Genomic DNA, 21,452 nt, shown 5'->3' on the forward strand with positions numbered 1-21,452 from the left:
GCAAATTGAGGAAATTTGCTCTATCAAGATAACTCATGCACTCACGTTCTTTGCCCATTAGTGCCTGTTTTGTATGGCTTGCGAACTCAGGATCCCTGTGTCCACACAGATACAGACATGCTCACAACCTCCTTAAAGATATTCATCTACCAATGACAAAGCTGTCCCTACAGTTTTCTGCCATTGTATCCAGCAATTAATGCTGAACCACTTAAATGATGTACCAAATGACACACACATAGCAACTACAACATTGTCACATGCTCATACTTTGTTTCCATATTTTGGGCTATTTTAGGAATTGAGGTCCTGTCTACCTTTTTTGCAAAGAACCTTGGCTCCTGTAAGCAAGGCCTTGGCTTATCTATTTTGTTATATTATTAGTAAACAGTCGGCCTTGCTTAGGTCGATGAACCTTTTGATTTGTTTAAATTATTATAATAAGGTCTTATAAAGCACATCGGTAATAAACAATACTAAAGAAGTCTGTAAAAAAAAACACAATGACCCATTTGGCCACGAATAACCACCCCTTTTAGTATCAATTAGAATGTTTATTTCCCTATATTAACAACGCTAAGGTCACAAAAAATTGGTCTCAACACCAAATGGTACAGATAAAGAAACATCACAGGTTGACCAAACCTCCCAAAGAATTTTAACTTAAACTGAACAATAAGAATGATAATTTCAATGGCGAAAACACTCGTTAACAGCAGCAATATTTGAGGAAGAGAAATAACATACATTTGTTCAGCAAACAATTAACATCAGTTCATATGTATAGAGAAACATCTCACTAACTTCAGATTAGCATTATAATGTTGGGCTTCATGCAAATGTTTTAGTAACACTAATTTGGAAAACATCTAGCTATGGCGCGATCAAAACAACAGCAGTATCAAAACAATGGCTGTTGGTACATGAAAAACAAAAAAAACAAATAAAAATGCACGTATCATTTCTGAGTACCTATCCCTAGGGAATCAGCTAAACAGCTTCAGCTTCATCAGCAGGACAGCACTATCAGCATCAGAGCAGGTACAGGAAAAGCAGGAGGGTTTAGAATTTGGACTATATGATCACTAAACCATCAGAGCGTTAGTTCAGCATTTGAACAGGCATAAAGTAGCAGAACTTCCGTAGGCTAACTGGTATGGCATGAAATGTCAAAGTGACAGATCACCATGAGATTCAGAAGTGAAGTCTCTGGGAACCAGAAAGCAATGAATACCCTTCTCCCAATTCACAGTTTGCTAAATTAAAGTTCACACACATTTGCTATTGGTCAGAAATATCAGGCAAAGAAAGCACATCCAATTCATAAAACATTAGATATTGGCAATGCATTAGAAGGGATACAATAAGAATTGGCAGTGTAGGTGACGGAGGAAGCACCGCCAACAGGCTGGCGGTGCTTCTGGGGGCATTCTGACCTCGGCGGTAAAGCGGCGGTCAGAAAAGGGAAGCCGGCGGTTTCCCGCCGGCTTCCTGCTGCCCCAGGGAATCCTCCACGGCGGCGCTGCAAGAGGCGCCGCCATGGGGATTCCGACCCCCTTCCCGCCACGCCAGAACCTGGCTGGCGGGAACGGGTGTCGTGGGGCCCCTGGGGGCCCCTGCAGTGCCCATGCCAGTGGCATGGGCACTGCAGGGGCCCCCTAACAGGGCCCCACCTTGATTTTCAGTGTCTGCGTGGCAGACACTGAAAATCACGACGGGTGCAACTGCACCCGTCGCACACCAGCAACTCCGCCGGCTCCATTCGGAGCCGGCTTCCTCGTTGCTGGTGCTTTCCCGCTGGGCGGGCGGGCGGCCTTTTGGCGGTCGCCCGCCCGCCCAGCGGGAAAGTCAGAATCACCGCGGCGGTCATTTGACCGCGCTGTGGTGTTCTGGCGGGGGAACTTTGGCGGGCGGCCTCCGACGCCCGCCGAAGTTAGAATGACCCCCTAAATGTATTATCTTGTTCTTCCTACCGACTGCCATCAGTAGGCCCTTTTGTTGGCACATTCCAAATATGCTGCTTGACAGTGGTTACAAAGGATACAGGATTTGTATCATCCTCGGAAAAAAACATGAGTTAGAAACATAATTTCAGATAAATATGTAGTTCGATCAATGGAACCTATTATACAGTGGACATGAGAAAACTTAAATGTTTATTTTTCTAGAACATTGGCAGTTAGTTAACTTCTTGCCTTGTTTGCTTGAGGCCCAGCAAAAGACAAGAAATACTCAAATTATTTCAGCTATTAATTTTGACAGAGAAACACTCTTAAAGAGACAAGTTTCCAAATACAACATTAGTACCTTGTTTTCAAAGTGCATGTGCAGGTTTTGCATTTGATTGTGGCCAATAAGAAAAGCACATTTTATGTTACTTCTAAATTTCAACGTTAATAAATCTTACTTATTCAAAACAAATGCTAAATAATTATTAGTGTTCATTTCAGCACTCACAATCCCTCCTCTAACCACTATATATGTCATCACACTTACATCTCAAACAAATGTATCTATTTCTTTTTTTAGATTTTCAAAAGTTTGTTTCCCTCACATTTTTAGAATTTTTCTTTCTCTGCTTGGAATCCTACCCTCCTCTGCTTCTTTTCTAATTTTCTCCTTTTGAACACATTTTACAATTTATACATACCCCATATTCCAATTAGTCAAATCAAAATGATTGAAACTCCTTGCATTATTTTCATTAACATCCCTTTTCCCCAGTTGCCAATCCAGTTTTCATAGCAGTCATCTCTTTGCCAGCTTTTTTCCAAACACTGGGTTCAGTTAGTTTTTTTTAAATTCAGTTTCATCTTTTGTTAAATTGTTAATCAAGCCTCTAACTTCTTTACTGTTGTCCGTAATATATGAACAACAATGACGCGGACCTAGCAATTTACAAGCTCTTCCCTGTTTTGCTAAGAGAATGTCTAACGCAAGGCGGTTCTGAAGAGTCATTGCTGTTACTGCAGCCATCTCAGTAGCCAAAAGGATAATGACTCCAGAATAACTTGTCAGCATGTTATCCACAACTGTGGACAACTGTTGAATTTCAATAAAATTCAGAACAACTCCCACTGAAGGAACTATTGCTCCAAATATGTCTCCACAAATGCCAGAAACTGATTCTCACTTTTGTGTCTTTCATTGTAATTCAGCCATTTTTGGAAATGTACTTAAATCGGTACATCTTTGGGAAAACTATTCCCAAATAACATGTGCCATACCATTCTCTAGGAAGACGGTAATGTGCATTTTTCCCACGGTTGTAATATATACCAGGCACAGGCGGGTCTTGACCATTCAACATAAATGTCCACTTAGGCTCGAAGAAAAACGCATGTCTACATTCACTCGTTCCCGTTCCAGCAAATATTTTATCAACCCTAGATTGTGGCCGATATATACAAAGCTTTCCTACATGTTGTGCATCTAAAGTTAGTATCCCCTGTTTAGTAATGTCAGTATATGCATAGTCAATCCGAGGGCTATGTGAAACTAATCCCTTATCTACCTTAGCCTTGATAGCCCTTCTCCCATCTTCTATGTAATCTAGAAAACTCTTTTCTAGAGGTGAACGTATGCAGGTGAGATTGTTGCAGTGCACAAAGGCTGTCCCAAACATTAATGTAAATTCAAAGAAATCCCTCATTATTACTATATTATTGTCCTTAGTTATCCTATTAAGATCCTTAATTATAGGTACAAAAGAAAACACAACATCAAAATTAGAATAGAAATATCGGATGTACTCCTGGTTATAGAATCTTGTTAGTAAACTTATGCCATATGTTAATGGCAAACTGTTATAGGCCATTCCCTCCTCAACAGAGCCTGGAATCTGTGTGCAAACATAACACTCTCTTGCATCCATTATGTCAACATACTCACGCAATAGGCGATAGAAGACATTAGAAGAAAGTTCTCCCTGTTCATGCAAGTATTTCTCATCTATTTTAAATCTACCTATTGCTCAAAGAGTAGGTACTGGTTCTGAAGATGTTGTTTCTAAAACTATGGTATGGTTGGCTCCATTCTTATAAAAAACAGTCATACCCACAATCAGTAACAAAAATACAACTGCAGAAACAATCACCTAACAAATACACATATATTTACAACATCTATTGTTACAGTTCAGCTGGTTTTGGTTATCCATGGTCTGTAAAGAATCAGAAATTAGAAACAAATACAAAAATATAGCTACGCAGCAAAAATCAAAGCTTCTAAAAAAACAGAAACAAAAACAAAAAATTTCAATTCTTTAACCTCCAGTCTTCAATCTTCAATCCCTCCTTATTTTTCTTTATTTTTTCACAACAATGTTCACAGCTTCATTTACACAGGACCCTTTTTTGTTGAAAATTGGTAAACGTTGTCAAATTCAATTTAGCAGCTTGTCAAAATCAGGTTATCAAAGCCTCTCAATAATACATTTCAACAAAGTATTTCCATTTATTTTTTCAAATTCACAATATTTCCAACAAAATGTTCATTAATTTTCTGCATGTGCCAAAATATAGACCCGGAATGTCTCTATCAAAACAAAAAATCTAAAATTCTTCTTGCCACTCTTTGGTAGCTTGATATAGCCAATCAGGTCCTGAAAATCTTCGATTGACAATTCTCTTTCTTTTCAATCTTCGACCTTCTTTTGATTCACCATCCCTTAGATCTTCATTCCTGGTGGCATCGACTTCTTCCTGACATGTTGGCACCAGATTCTTTTCTTCTGTTTTTGATCTTGTTTCTGGCCTGTTGTCACCTTTCAGGAATCTTCTTGTCAATGGTCCTTTCAGTATTGGACACAAAGGATTCTCCTTTGACGCTCCTGCGGCCAGTTCAGAAGGAGTCAAATCCTTTTGGCTAGGATCTGCCTCAACTCCTTTCCCGCTGGGGTGAGTCACTTGTTCAGTCTGGTTTCTCAGACCATCTGCTTCTGAGGAAACCCTCCCCTGAACAGGCTCTCTCTGGACCGGTTCCTTTTCCTTCTCTCTCTGGACCGATTCCTTTACTGTTTCATTTGAGGACATAGAGGACGTCTCATCCTCATCTTCCAGGATTTCTTCCACTTCTTCTGTCACATGAGTGGGCAAGTCAACTAGAGTATGTCCAGGCTCTGTCTCCAGTTCACTTCTTCTTCAGTCTTGTCCTGGAATATGTCTAGGTGGAAGTAACCTCGACACCCCTTCTTCTTGTTCCATTAGATTATTCACTTTCTGAGTGTGGTTTGCATGGATCCAATTTAGCAATCCTGCGCACTTCACATCTGTGGTAGTTATTAATACTACCTGGTAGGGTCCCTTCCACCGATGCTCCAGACACGATTTTCTCACGTGCTTTTGAATCACAACCCAATCACCCGCTCTCATGTTGTGTCCTTGATCTTGGGGCAGTGGCAGTGTGGTAGCTTCCACCTGATGAGAGAAAGAGCGCACCATATCAGCTAGACCTTTGCAGTAGTCCAATACCATATCATCTGCAATGTTCACAAGAGTATTTGCAGGTGCAGCTAGCAATCTCATTGCTTTTCCCATGAGGATTTTATGCAGTGACAATCCTGTTTTCTTGTTGGGGTGCTTCTCATTGACATTAGAACCAACGGCAAAACATCTGGCCATTTCAGATTTGTTGATGCACACATTTTTGCCAATCTCGACTTCAAAGTACCATTTACCTGTTCTACAAGATCTGAGGCTTCTGGGCGGTGGCTACAATGAAGCTTCTGCTCAATGTTTAAAGCTGAACATAGCAACTTATTCACCTCATTGTTGAAGTGTCTTCCTCCATCCCATTCTAAAGAGACTGGAAAACCGAAACGTTGAATTAACTCCCTAAGCAGTAACTTTGCTACTGTGAGACTGTCATTTCTCCTTGTAGGGTAAGCCTCATTCCAATGACTGAAAATGCACACAATCACCAACACATATTTCAAACCAGCACACACCATGCATCTCAATGAAATCCATTTGCATTCTGGTGAACGGTCCTCCAGCCATGCCTACATGACCCATATTGTCGTATGTTCCTTTGCCCACGTTCATCTGCTGGCAGATGACACATCTGTGTCAAACTGCTTCAGCAACTTGTCTAAATTTCAGATTAAACCGAAACTGCATTTTTTCCCACATGATCCTGACCATGATAGTATCTGGCCATCTGAGTCAGTAGACTGTTGGGCAGTACTGCCTTCCCTTCTCCGGAGACCCACATGTCGTTGTCCCTTTGGACACATTTCATTTTTATCCAGTCCCTGAGCTCCTCTTTTGGCACATTATCTTGAAGACCTTTTAATTCTTCCAAATTATCAATAAAACACATCACTTAATTTGCATGAATATCATCATTCTCAGGTAACAATACCCATTGACACATAGGTGGTCATTAGGTCCCTGGAGGTCTTCGGACCGCCAGAGATATTGTAGCAGTATGATCGCCAATAGGCTAGTTGTTCATACCTCCACATTATGAGATTGGTGGGTTGGCTGCAGCCAACTTGCCACTTCTCCACTCATACTGCCATGGTGGTATGAGCCACCGGGCCAGAGATATCTATCTCCAGCCTGGTGGCCAACATTGTACTGCCCATGGCATTATGAGCCGGCCTATCACCATGGTTTTGGTAGTGTTAGCAGCACCAGGAAAGCCATGGCTGTAGGCCCTACAGGTTACAGGGAGTTCCTTCCATTTCACCGGTAGGTGGCTCCCCGACCCCCAACATTTACTTAGCACACCCACCCCCATCCAAACTAACCCTCCACCAGCCCAATACACAAACTAACCCCCCATCCCCCTACGATCCACACACTCACCCCCATAGACACAAACACCACACAACTAACCTGACCCCCCAAAGCCACACAGGCACACATCACCCCCTCCCCTACCCTCACTACAGTCACAGTGCCTCTTACTCCACACCCCCCTTCCCGCATATACGTACACAGATACCCACACGCACCAGGCATACACCCATTCACTTACGCTGACATACACGCATTCATTCACACACTGACATACATGTGCTTATTCACACACTGATATACACGCATTCATTCATGCATACTTCCAGAGAAACTCACACACATTCTTACACACAATCACACTAACATGCAGACACTCACTCACTTCATCATTCTTACACACATTGATTCACACGCATATACCCGCGCAAACAACACAACACACACATATGCATTCACACACACACACTTAGACATTCATGCACACACTCAAACACACAACATCACCCACCCTCCCACCGCACTTCCCTGTCGTAAGCCCGACTTACCTTGGACAAGGAGGCCTTCTGGCAGGGAACAGGAAGGGGCACTGCTATGGGCAGCAGCGCCCCATCAGCAGAACACCGCAAGGCCGTATTACTGGTCATAATATGGCTGGTGGCGTACTATTGGCATGGCGGTGCTGGTGGTAGCAGCGCCAGCTTACAACCGTCAACCACCATGAGCACTGCCGGTTTTCAGCCCTTATTGTGGCGGAAGGCAGGCAGTGCTCATAATATGGCAGATGGATGGTAGCCACTGTGGCAGTATGTTGGTGGTCATCACTGCGGCGGGAGGCAGTATGTACCGCCACTGTAATAATTAGGACCATAATCCTGTGATTTCTAATATGCATTTCAATCGCTTTTAACAACTCATGAATTCTCTCACCATTTCTTATTGGTGAACCAGAGGAGGTCGGGAAACCTCTCTGTGATCACAGTTGTCCACAATTGTGTACAATGCCGAATCCATATAGGCTGTCTGTGTAAACAGTGACTTTCAGTTGTGTTGAAATATGGCATGCTCTAGCAAGAGCCACCAGTTCCAGCACTTGTGCAAAAAACACTCCTTGAAGCCATGAAGCTTCCAGTATGCCTGTGATAGCACATAGTGCCTATCCTGCTCTTAATGTGCCTACATTATCTCTCAGGCAGGAACAATCAATAAAAATAATTTGGTAATTCTCTTCCAGGCAGGTATCTCTAATATTGGCTCTGGGTTTTGTGCATAAAATTCCAGAAAATTAAGTTCAATGTCATCCAATTTATCAATGTCTACATTCTGATTCGGAAGTAAAGTTGCTGGGTTAAGCACTGTACATCTTTTAATAGTCACAATTGGCAATCCCATGATTACAGATTCATATCTGGTCAATCTGGAGTTGGTCAGATACTGAGTCTTAGACCTTGTAAGCAAAATCTCAATTGAATGGGGAACCATTATAGTAAGGGCATAGCCCATTACAATATTCTAGCTCTAAGCAAGGCTTTGTTCAACTGCTGCAACGGACCGCAAACAGCCTGTCAAAGCTGTTGCGACCAGATTCAAAGTGGCTGAAGAATATGCCACTGGGCGACTCACACCTCCATGAGATTGAGTCAAGACAGACAAAGAACATGCATCATGTTCATGACAGAACAAAAGAAAAGATTTTGTGTAATCAGTCATTTCCAAAACTGGAGATGCTTTTATACAGGCCTCATCAGGCATTATAGGATCAGAAACATCTTTATGAGTCAGCTTCTGTGAGGGTTTTGAGGGAACTGAAAAGTTCAGGATCCATTGGCGGTAGTAACCCACCATTCCCAAAAACATCCTCACATCTTTCTGTGTAGTTGGTGCTGGTGGTTGCAAAATAGCTGCAACCCTGTCTAGAAATTTTCCTAAATCCTTTCTTAATCAAATGACCCAAGTATTTCAATTCATTCTGGCAATATTACAATTTAGCCAGGGACACTTCATAACCATTGTCTCCCAAAAAGTTCAACAATGCAATCGTATCATATTTACATCCTTCTCTAGTCCTGGACGCAATCAACAGATCATTAATGTATTGCACTAATGTTGACTGATAAGGCATCACTAATGATTCCAAATTCCCTTTCAAGATCTGGTTGAAAATAGATGGTTACTCTGAAAACCCTTGTGGAATTCTACACCAATTCTACATCAACAGTTGACCCTGTTTAAAAGCTTAAAACAAAAGAGATATCTGCTGTCCTCGTGAGGAGGCACGGAAATAATGCTTGACATAGGTCCACCACAGTGAACAATTCAGTATCGCATGGGATCTAGAACATAATCACAGATGGATTTGGCATGATAGGGCAACAATTGACTACTATGGCCCTCATTCTGACCTTGGCGGTCTTTTCGCAAGACCGCCGAGTTACCGCTGCGGTGAAGACCGCCGACCGCGGCGGTATGCCGCTGTGCGCATTCTGACCGCTGGGAGCGTTCCGCCGGAAAACCGCCAGCAGCCACACTGGCGGTCGGCGGGAAAGTGGAGACTGGTCAACCTCCACCGCCACGCCAGCAGAACACCGCCCACAGAATTACGACCCACATTTCTGTGTGGCGGTCTTCTGTTGGCGGTCTTCTGTTGGCGGTCACCTCCCCATGGCTCCCGTCGCCTCCCGGAGGACCAACGCACAAGGTAAGTTGATCGTCCGTGAGGGGAGGGGGTGGGGGGGTGTTGTGTGATGTGGGCGTGCATGGGGGTGTGCGTGTGAGTGTGTAGAGGGGGTGTGTGAGTGCGTGTATGCGGGCGGGGGGTGCTGCTGTGTCTATGGGTAATGTGTGCTGTTCGGCAGGTGCGCATGTCTGCATGTATGTGTGCGGGTATGTGTCCCCGTTGTGTATGTGTGTGTAGGGGGTGTGTATATGTGCATGTTGGGGGTGTGTGCATGTCGGGGTGCATGTATGTGCATGTCGGGCTGGGGGTGGGGAGGGGGTTCGTACCACCTCTGGGGGGTGGCAGGGGGGTGGAGGGTGTGGGGGGAGGACTCGGGTGGGTAGTGGGGGGTGGGGGAGACCCCTATCAGTGCCAGGGAAGGAATTCCCTGGCCCCGATAGTGCTTACCGCCATGGTTCGCACGGCGGTTCCCGTCCGCAAGAAACCGCGGCGGTAGGCAGGGTCATAATACCCTTGGCGGTCTTGGGACGACCGCCGGGCCGGAGTGCGCAAACTCCAGCCCGGCGGTCATGACCGCCGTGGCGGTCGGAGTGGAGAAGTGGCGGTCGGTCGCGGCGGGGACCGCCGCGGTCAGAATGCCATTTTTAATACCGCCGGTCTGTTCGCGGTCCGACCGCCGTCTCTCCGCCGACCGCCAGGGTCAGAATGAGGGCCTATGTCATTTATTTTTCTCAAATCCTGTAAAATTGAGGGAAAAAGTAAAACTTTCCCTTAAGGATTGCGCAATCCCATTATTGGTGAATTACACGGACTGCTCAACACTTCTTTTGAAATTCCTTTCTCCACAAACTCTCCTATTAACGGTTTCACACCCTCGATTGCATCCTTTGCCATTGGATATTTTGGAATCTGAGGAAAAACTGCATTGAGCTTAACTGCGACTCTAACTGGTTCAGCTCCTTTTATCAATCCAATATCCTTTCCCAAACCTTAGTCAAGAAACTTTTCTGTAAATCAGCAGGAAGATTTTTCACTGCAAAAACTGGAAAGAAACTAATCAATGGAGCTTTCTCATTCACTGGCTCATCAAAACTGATCAAAGGAAATTCTTTGGTTACTGACTCATTGTTAACAGTAAGTATCTGGTCTTCTTCATCATCACTGTTTGTTTGAATTTCAGTGCCCTCATATGAACAAGTAATTGAACATTTTGGTTTGCACAATAAATACCTTCCCCGTGAGGACACTGGACTTGAATCACAAACCACAAATTTGCGCAAACCTTTAAAATTGCCAATTCTAACCACGACTGGTTTTGTAATTGGGTTCATCAGATATTGATTAGCAACCCCTACAATTTGAACCATCTTCCCTGATAAGGGCAGGTCTTGAACCTCTGCAGATCTCACTGTCGAGCATGCAGCTCCAGTGCCAACCAAAAATTTGAATCTGTGACCATTCACCTTTCCTTTAACATAAGGACCTTTCTGATCCACTTCTAAAGAAGCAGCCAGCAAACACTCTTGTTCATCTGAACTCTCAGACAGCCAGTCATTGTTTATTCCATTCTCACTGTGTAGTGGAAATTGTTGTACACTATTATTATTCTGATTCACTCTTTGACCTGTGACCGTCTGAGAAAGCATCACCTACTGCTGATTCATAGGTGCTTGAGGTACCTGGATCTGCTGTCTAGGCATTTTAAGTTGTTGTCCAGGCACTATCTGCACCTGTGCCTGCCTCTGCTGTAACTGAGGCATCTGTACTTGTAATGGCTGTACAGTTTGCATGGGCAGTAAAGGTTGGAAACCCTGCATCAGATTTACAATATTCTGGAAATTTAGATTTTGACCTCTGATTCTTGGTCCTCTCATATCTTGAAATTAATTGACATCATTCACTTGCTGAACAACACCTCCCTGTTTTACCATTGGACAGTCCAATTTCCAATGCCAGATTCCCTGCATGCGTGACAATGGAACATTCTCTTTCCTAGTGGCTCTCCTTGTATCATGACTGTATTCAAATCCGGACCACGATTAATACTTCTCATATCACCACAACTTCTACCATTGCCTACATTCTGAAACTGCATGTTTCCCTGCTGTTGCTGAGGCTGAAAACTTCCCTGAATCTCTGTCTGTGCAGCCTTGATCTGCATCACCATTGCTTTCTCTTTCAACTTTTTCTGTTTCAATTCACTCTCATCACCACAGTATTTCACATACTGCAGCACCTCATCAAGCGGCTTGGCTTGCCAACAAATCAAATGACTCAATCATCTGGCTAATCTTTGGTCTGAGTCCCTCAACAAATCTGAACACACAGTGAATCAAGTCTTTCGGTTCAATTGTTTTGGTACCGCTGTAATGTTTAAATGCTCACCCTCTAATAGTATGCATGAACTTATTCTTTAGCTTCCTGAGCTGTCCTGTCTATGCACTGCCAATCAATGTTTTTAGGTGAAATTCTCGCATTCAGAAACTCAATGACTTTATAGTAATATTTCATCACTTCAGGAGATTGTGCACCTGTTTCTGTATCTCTCAGCAATCTGCACTCCTCTTGCATTCAGTCCATAAATCAGCTGGAAAAACTGTCTCTAAAAGAGTGCTCAAATCCTCCCGCAGACATTTTGCAAGTTTCACGAACCTGACTGTCTGCTGATACCATTCTACTGGTTTCTCCCTCAACCTGTGATAATCATTTGTAAATGACGAAGGCCCTCATTACAGCCCTAGCGGTCTATGATAAAGCGGCGGTAATACGGCCAGCGGTACAAAAAATGGAATTATGACCACAGCGGAAACCGCTCAGACAGACAGCCACTCTAACACTCCGACCACCACGGCGGTAGCAACAAGCACCACGGCGGCAACCGCCAACAGCTAGGCGGAAGACAATGTACCGCCCACTCTATTAAGACAGGCCTATCCGCCACCTTTTCTGGGGCGATTCCAGCGACATCAAAAGCACAGCGGAAACAGAACACAGAAGGCAAAGGACTCACTTCTGGACACTGAGGGAACAACCACAACGCCATGGAGCCTGAGTTGCACATTTTCCCCATGCTCGTCTACCTATTCCTGCATTACGAGCAGCAACGCCGGCAAAGATGACCACGGTGAGTACTGCTGCCTAGCACACAAGGGAGAGGAGAGAAAAAAGAGTGACACACACATGCCACACGCAACACCCCCACCCCAACACCATACACACAACCAGATACACTAACATTACATATTCCCCCCATACCCCTGAGGAATAATGCAAGGACAAAAAGAATTGAAGAAAGTGAGTGTAATACGATAAAATAACATGAATAAGTGCATCAAAATACAAACGTATATACATATTTACAAATGAAGGGAAACTGCTCAGTCCTCAATGTCTGTGGGCCACATGGCCACAACACATAGGCCAAGGCCCCACCTCACTCCTGCAGCAACACGGAGAGAACAATGCAGGAGCATCAGGTTGAATACACACAGGCACCTCAGTGGGACGGGGAATGGAGAGCACCTCAGCCGGAAGATGGTACAATGCCACTCGTCCTGGAGGGGGCTCCATGCCCTGTGCGATGTCCTGGGGAGTGCAAGACCACAGTCTCTCAAGTGGGTGGGTTGCCCACTGCTTGGTCCTGGGAGTGCAAAGCCACATTTTCTCAGGTGCGTGGTTTGCCCACTGCTTGATCCTGGGGAGTGCAAGGCCACAGTCTCTCAAGTGAATGGTTTGCCCACTGCTTGATCCTGGGGAGTACAAAGCCACAGTCTCTCAAGTAGGTGGTTTGCCCACTGCATGGTCCTGGGGAATGCAAGGCCACAGTCTCTCAAGTGGGTAGTTTGCCCACTGCTTGGTCCTGGGGAGTGCAAGGCCACAGCCACTCTAGTGGATAGCTTCTCCACTGGTGCTGGAGGGGGCCTTGTGCCCAGTGTGCTTCATCCTGGGAAGGATGGGGTAAGTGGATGGCTTCTTCCACTGGTTCTGTTGGAGGTATTGTGCCCAGTGAGCTTCATCCTGGGAAGGATGGGGAGAGTGGATGGTTTCTTCCACTGGTTCTGGAGGGGGCATTGTGCCCAGTGAGCTTCATCCTGGGAAGGATGGGGTGAGTGGATGGCTTATTCCACTGGTTCTGGAGGGGCCATTGTGCCCAGTGTGCTTCATCCTGGGAAGGATGTGGAAAGTGGATGGCTTCTTCCACTGGTTCTGGAGGGGGCATTGTGCCCAGTGTGCTTCATCCTGGGAAGGGTGGGGTGAGTGGATGGCTTCCTCCACTGGTTCTGGAGGGGGCATTGTGCTCTGTGATGCAGATCTTGGGTAGTGCAAGGTCACAGTCTCTCATCTGGGTGTCACACCTACAGGATTTGCAGGGTCCCGGACGCACCACAGCCCATGGAGGCAGGACTACACACTGCCCGCCGGCAGTGATGGCTGCTCAGTGGTGGCAGTCGCGGGTCTGGTGTCAGGGCTGGCAGTGGTGGGGGAAGGCTCCTGCCCATCCCCTGCAGCCTCGGACGGCTGCCCACTGGGGCTGCTGCTATTAGCAGTGGCGGGTCTGGTGTCGGTGCTGGCAGTGGTACTGGTGGCAGTGCTGGCAATGGTGGGGGGAGGCTCCAGCCCTTCCCCTGCAGCCTCGGGCGGCTGCCCACTGGGGCTGCTGCTGCTGGTGGCGGTGCTGGCAGTGGTGCTGGTGGTGGGGCTGACAGTGGGGGGGGCTCCAGCCCTTCCCCTGCAGGCTCGGACGGCTGCCCACTGGGGCTGATGCTGCTGGTGGCGGTGCAGGTGGTGGTGCTGCCAGCGGTGCTGCCGGCGGTGCTGGCAGTGGTGGGGGAGGCTCCAGCCCTTCCCCTGCAGACTCGGACTGCTGCCCACTGGGGCTGCTGCTACTGGTGGCGGTGCTGGCAGTGGTGCTGGTGGCAGTGCTGACAGTGGGGGTGAGGCTCCAGCCCTTCCCCTGCAGCCTTGGACGGCTGCCCACTGGGGCTGCTGCTGGTGGTGCTGCCAGTGTTGCTGGTGGCAATGCTGGCAGTGATGGGGGAGGCTCCAGCCCTTCCCCTGCAGCCTCGGATAGCTGCCCACTGGGGCTGCTGCTACGGGTGGGGGTGCAGGTGGCGGTGCTGGTGGCGATGCTGGTGCTGCTGGCGGTGCTGGCAGTGGTGCTGGTGGTTGGGCTGACAGTGGGGGGAGGAGGCTCCAGCCCTTCCTCTGCAGCCTTTGACAACTGATTGGTGGTGGGGGCTCCAAAGGAGTCCCAGCACCAGGCCTCCTGTCCTTCCTGCCTGCTGGCCCGTTGCCCTTCCCTTTTGCAACTGGTGGTGCCTCCTTGCCCTTTACTTTTGCAGCTGGGGTCATTTCCTTGCCCTTCCCTTTGGCAGCTGGTGGTGCCTCCTTTCCCTTCCTTGATGCACCTTGTGCATGCACACTTCCAGTAGTGCTGGCTGATTCCCGGGATCCTCTCTCATCTGCAGTAGCTTTCGACACTACTGTGGCCGTGGACTGGGTGGCTGTGGTGCCTACCTGGGTTCTGACCACCCTGGCCCGATGTAAAGTACGGGGGAGGGAAGAGGTCAACGGTGGAGAGGAAAAACTTCTTAGTGACATTGGGCTGGGAATAGGGAGATGGTGTGAGAGTGGAGGAAGAGGGAGTGGTTGTAGGAGATGTCAGTCTGCTGTGTTTGGGTGCAGGTGCATGGGCTAGATGCTGTCGTGAGGTGGATGGCTGTTGGGTGTCTGAGTGCTTGCGTTTGTGTACTTTGTGAGGAGGGGGCACGGACACAGTGGGAGAGGACCAAGGGGACGTGTGTATGGATGTGGGGGTGGTGACTGCCAGTGAGGGGTGTGTAGTGATAGGCATGATGGTGATGGAGGTAGTGGATAAGGATGTACTGCATGCAGGTGTGAGTGTAGACGCTACTGGGAGGGGGTGGACGAGGAGGAGGAGGGGGACACAGTGAAGGCAGTGGATGTTAGTATGTCTGCATCTGGATGGTGTTTGTGTGAGTGCCTGTGGGAGGATGTGTGGTGCTTGTGTTTCCCTGAACCACTCCTGTGAGTTGTCCAGGGTGCATGCTGGTCTGCCTCTGTGTTTGGATAGGTTGGGGTTGAGGGAAATGGGACTGGGTAGAGGAAGTTGGAGGCTAGAAACAAGGAAAATGGCAGCCATCAGAGAGGAGGCCAGAGCCTGGATTGATTTCTGTTGGGCCGTCATGCCAGAGTGAATGCCCTCCAGGAATGCATTTGTTTGTAGCAAATGGCCTGCCAACCCCTGGATGGCATTCACAATGGTTGACTGACCAACAAAGATGGATCGCAGGAGGTCAATAGCCTCCTCACTCAGGGCAGCAGGGCTAACTGGGGCAGGGCCTGAGGTGCCTGGGGCGAAGGAGATGCCCACCCTCCTGGGCGAGGGGGCACGGGAAACTCGCTGAGGGGCTGCTCGGAGGGCGGTGCTGGTACGGACTGTAGTTGAGGTGGCCACAGAGGTGTTCGCCACCACCAGGGAGCTTCCATCAGAAGAGGTATCACTGTCCGAACTGTCCCCTCCTGTCTCTGCCGTGGTGCTCCCCTCACCCTCCGTCCCACTGGTGCCCTTATCGTTGGTGGATTTGGCCTCCTGGGCCCTATGGGATGCAGCTCCCTCCATCACCGGTGCCTCTGCTCCTCCGCCAGATAATGCTAATGCACAGAAGAACAGGGTGATAAAACAAAAAGGGGGGAGACAAAGGATACACTGGGTCAATGGCTGCTCCAACTTCACAGTTGACGCACACCACACACACACACACACACACACACATACACACGGAACAGCCCTACACATTAGGCAGTGCTATACCAGTCACAATGCTAGTCACCAGCTCCTGGCCAGTAATACCTAACACCACAAACAGCATACCAGAGTCCCACAGACCCCTGCCCAGTAGTGGATGCCTACTAGAATAGTTGGAGGTGGTTCACATCATACTCTGCCCAACATGGGACCTATCTTACAATGTCCGGCCTGGCCTAGGGGCACCCACAGGCCCTCATCCCCCACCAGGAGACCATCCCACCACACGCAAGTAGTATATTTGGAAACTGTACTCACCCCCTTGTGGCTGCTGTGATGGCCTCAAGTGCCCATCCAACTTTGGATAGGCCACCGCCAGTGTGCGGGCCCTCAGGCGGGTCAGGGTTCGACGGGCACCCTTTCCTCGTTGGGAGGCCATCCTCAGCTGGGCCTCCACCGTCCTCCTTGCCCAGAGCCTCAGGTCCTCCCACCATTTCCGACAGTGAGTGCTACGCCTGCCATAGACTCCCAGGGTCCGCACGTCCTTGGCAATGGCACACCATTTACCCTATTTCTGATGGGCGCTGACATGCCGAAAAAAACACATAAAAAAAGATATCATTCAGACTGTCCGGCCTGTTACACTCAGGTTCCACCATAGCCTCTCATCCCCTTACGCACAGACTTTGCCCACCATACATGCAGCACGCTGTCCAGGACCCTTCCACTACCCCCCTCACAAGAGGCCCTCACACACAGCACTACATGCATTCATGCCCCATGAATTGTGCTCACAGTGTACTCACCTGTTGGTCTGGAGGCCCATACAGCATTCGGTACTGGGGTAGGACCCCATCCACCAGTCTCTCCAACTCCGCAGCGGTGAAGGCAAGGGCCCTTTCCCCAGTCACACGAGCCATGGTCGACTCCAGACACAGGTCACAGCAGCCCTTTGCAGTGTAGGACCTCTCCTGTTGAAGGTCAGGTAGCAAGTGGGTGAACAGATAGAAAATGGCGGTCACGTCTGCGGCGGTGCGTACCGTCACTGCCAGTGTATATCACTATTGGCCACTGTAATCCATAGGGCCCAATGGTATCCAATGAGGAGTTGCACGGCGGTTTTCCACTGCCTCCAGCTACAGCGCGCAACATCAGCTGAATTACCTCATTTCCACATGTCACTCCATACAGGACAGGCAGACGCCATTTCAGGGGGGAGGGCAGGCCATGGCACCTAACTGCGTCACAGAACACATAAGCTCCATTTGGGCCTATCCAACAATCTTGTGGTACAGTCACAACATGCAATGCAGTGTAGTGTTTTGAAATAAGGGATACTGACCAGCTACTCACCGTTTGCCCCCTAGATAGCAACCGCTGCGGATGAATCGGAGATGGAGATATCCCCGTGTACAGGCCCCTGGTGGACTTGGCAGCAATGGAGGACAGGCACATTATCCTCACCTATAGACTGGACAGGGCCACGATCACAGAGATGTGTGCCCAATTAGAACCTGACCTGATATCTGCTATCTGTCAGACCATCGGGATCCCCCCTCTTGTGCAAGTCCTATCTGTGCTCCATTTCCTGGCAAGTGGCTCCTTCCAAGTGACAGTGGGCTTGGCAGCAGGAATGTCTCAGCCAATGTTCTCAAACATGCTGACCAGAGTGTTGTCTGCCCTGATTAAACACATGCGCAGCTACATCGTTTTCCCCCAGGTGGAGGATTTGGCCACAGTGAAAGCTGATTTCTATGCAATGGGACATATCCCCAACATTGTTGGGGCTATTGATGGTACACATATTGCATTTCCCCACCCCCGGAGAAATGTCCCTCCTGCAGCCGCTGGGTCTCCTGCAACTTGTCCAGTATCTGGCCCATCGTCTCCTGGGAATGGTGGTATGCTCCCAAGATGTTGGTAAGTGCTTCCTGTAGAGTCAGTTCCCTGGGCCTGTCCTCCCCTGTCGCACAGCAGTCCTCCCAGCTTCTTTGTTGTCCTGTGCCTCTGTCCCCTGAATCCTGTGCCTACCGCCACTGACCCCAGGTCCCTGATCGTCCTGTGTTTGTGGGGTGGCCTGAGGTCCCTGTAGTGGTGGACACACTGCTGATTGACATGTCCTGGGGACAGAGGTATGGGCCCGCTGGGTGGGTACAGTGGTGGTGTTTCCTGAGGGGGGAGGCTCTGTGGTGGTATCCGACTGTGCCTGGGTAACCGACTGTCCGGAGATCCCTGATGGGCCAGTTTGGTCATCCAGATCCAGGCGTCCAGAGCTGCTGTCATCATTGTGTGCCTCTTCTGGGGGAGGACTGGAAGTTGCTGGCACCTCCTCTCCGATGACATTGGGTGGGAGACTTGTGGGGATGTAAATGCAGTGTTATTGTTTCTGTGTGTGTCATCTTGTGCATGGGTGTGTTTCCCTGTATGGCTGTTATTACCCTGCCAGCTTTGCCTTGTGTGAGCAGTGATTTTGTGGGCTAGGTGATTGTCTCTAATGTGCATACTTTAGTGGTGGGTGTCCACGCAGGTCTGTGAGTGGTGTTCATGCATTGGTGTTACATGCAGGGCTTGGTATTGGGATGAGCGGGTTGTGATTGTGGAGTATATGGGAGGTGGTGAAGTGATGGGAGTGCGAATAGGGGTGGGGGTTTGTGATGGCATGCAGGTAGGGGGGGTGATAGTAATAGAAATTTGACTTACCAGAGTCTAGTCCTCCTCCTACTCCTGACAGGCCATCAGGATGCATGATTGCCAAGACTTGCTCTTCCCATGTTGTTAGTTGTGGGGGAGGAGATGGGGGTCCACCGCCAGTTGTCTGTACAGCTATTTGGTGTCTTGGTGCTGTGGAACGTACCTACCCCCGTAGGTCATTCCACCTCTTCCTGATGTCATCCCTTGTTCTGGGGTGCTGTCCCACAGTGTTGACCCTGTCCACAATTCTCTGCTGTAGCTCCAACTTCCTTGCAATGAAGGTCTGCTGCACCTGTGATCCGAAATAGCTGTGGCTCTACCCAGATGATTTCCTCCACCATGACCCTTAGCTCCTCCTCAGAGAACCTGGGGTGTTGTTGCGGTGCCATGGGTGTAGTGTGAGTGGTGTGGGTGAGGGAGTGTGGGGTGCTGTGTTGGGGTGTGTGATGTGGGATGCGTGGATGGGATATAGGTGATGGTGTTGTGTGTCTGCGGTCTTGTCCGTGTTCTTGCTATCTCTCTTGTGGCATGTGTTTGTAATGGTAAAGGGTTGTGGGTAATGTGGGTGTGTGTTTTATAGTGGTGTGTGGGTGTGGTGTGTGTATGAGTGTCAGTTGTGTGTAGTTTGAATTGTCCAATGTGGTGTTGTTTTGTTAGTGTGTGTGTATTTTGAGCGCAGGGGTATGTACCCCCAAAGGCTTAGTGCCATTGAATGTCCACTGCGGTGATTCATGGGTCATAATGCTGTTAGCGTAGTTCTGTTGGCTTAACTTTGTGGGTTTTGGTACCACCAGTTTATCACTGACCTTTGGTCTGGTGTACTTGTGTGTGTGGCTGTATAGTGACGAATTGCTATGTGTGGGTCATAACATGGGTGGCGGTAATCCGCTGCGGCGGCGGTATGTTGGCAGCATGTCAGTAAGTGGGATTTACTGCCAAGGTCATAATGAGGGCCACAAAGTCACTTCTGCTCCAAGCAACATGTACAAAGTTCCCTCCTGGAATCTCTCTCATTGGTAAAACTTTTACTGCTTCCCTATTGTGCTGTTCCTCTGCAAGGGAGATAGCCTCCCTCGGCTTGTCTCTTTTCTTTGCCCATCTGCCTTCCCATTTGTCTAATGCTCTCTATATCTGAATGCTTTGAATTAACTCTCTAAGGTGAGTTTTCACCCCTGCAGATCTCATGTGTTCAAAGTCTTTGGCCCCAAAATCTAACCTGTAACTTGTTTTCAAACGCTTCATTTTTTAAAGGTCTATGCTGTGTTCATCTGCTATCTCTGCTATATTTTTGTGCACCTCATCCACTTCCTTTGTTATTCTCGGACTCGAATATTGCAACTCTGCTTCCGTGTAAGACTCTAAATTATTTACACCAATGGTTCCCTCAACAAGTTCACCCCTTCCAATGAAAGCCTAGTACAATTTATATAATTCCCTCCACTAGGAACATCTTGTGAAGAATTCTGCTTTTCTAACCACTCGGTTAATTGCTGAGCTGTCAAACCCTGTAACGAGATGTTATTAAGCTGAGTACCAGGCAGCTGTTGTACAGTTAACTTGCAGGTTGGGCTGTCAGTAATTTCACATTGGGAACCAATGTGTGACCCTCTTTCAACATTCAAAGGAGCTCTAATGGGACTCAGGTCTAGCAATGACCCTGTTTCATCAAACGTCTGTCCCACAGGTGAGATTAGCCTGCTATTTTCACTTGTGCTTTCTTCCACCAACTCTTATTTAGAACTACCTGACCACTTGTGCCATTGTTACCGTGGGTAAACAATGGTATGATTGGACTAATAGTAACAGGTACAGATACAGTGTCTGGATTTGGTCTAGCAGTTGTGTTGTGAGACTGCACTACACCTGTGTGCTGAGTCATCAATATGGACATATCTGCCTGCATACTTGTTAAAGGAGTATACTTTGGAATTGCTTGTTGCTGCATTTGAGGCAGTAACAGTGTAGTTGGCTCTGTCTGAACTAACATTGGTTTCTGGTAAACCTGTCCTGTTGGCACTATTAGATTGGCTGTCGCATCTACAATAGGCACATTTAGGTAAATCCTAGGAACATTAGGTTGTAGAAACTGTACAGAGTCAGCAGATTGAAGCTGCTCTGCATTGGTATCTGCACTAGAGAACTAGTCTGTACTGAGCTCTGGAACACTTTAGTATTAACCTGTACTGAAGTCTCAGTGACGTTAGAGTTACACTGTACTGGACACTGTGGCATGTCAACTGGTGTCAGTGAAGAGGGGTTCACACTAGTACTTGGACCCTCTTGTGCCACATATGGTGGTGGACAATTTCTCAACAACTGTAAAATGCACTCATCATCATCCGATTTCTCATCAGGAATTAGAGATTCCTTAGCCTCTTTTGATTTCTGCTCTTCATCTGAAGAAAAACTTTCTTTTGATTTCTTAGAAACTTTCTTTGCTTCTTTCTCAATGTGTTCTGAAATTGCAGAAAGCATCCTGATACCGTATAAGGTACTTTGGCCCTCATTATGACCCTGGCGGTCTACTGACCGTCAGGGCCACTGTGGCGGTTTCACTACCAACAGGCGGGCA

This window comes from Pleurodeles waltl, chromosome 5 (genome assembly GCF_031143425.1).
Source record: "Pleurodeles waltl isolate 20211129_DDA chromosome 5, aPleWal1.hap1.20221129, whole genome shotgun sequence".
NCBI classification, from domain to species: Eukaryota; Metazoa; Chordata; class Amphibia; order Caudata; family Salamandridae; genus Pleurodeles; species Pleurodeles waltl.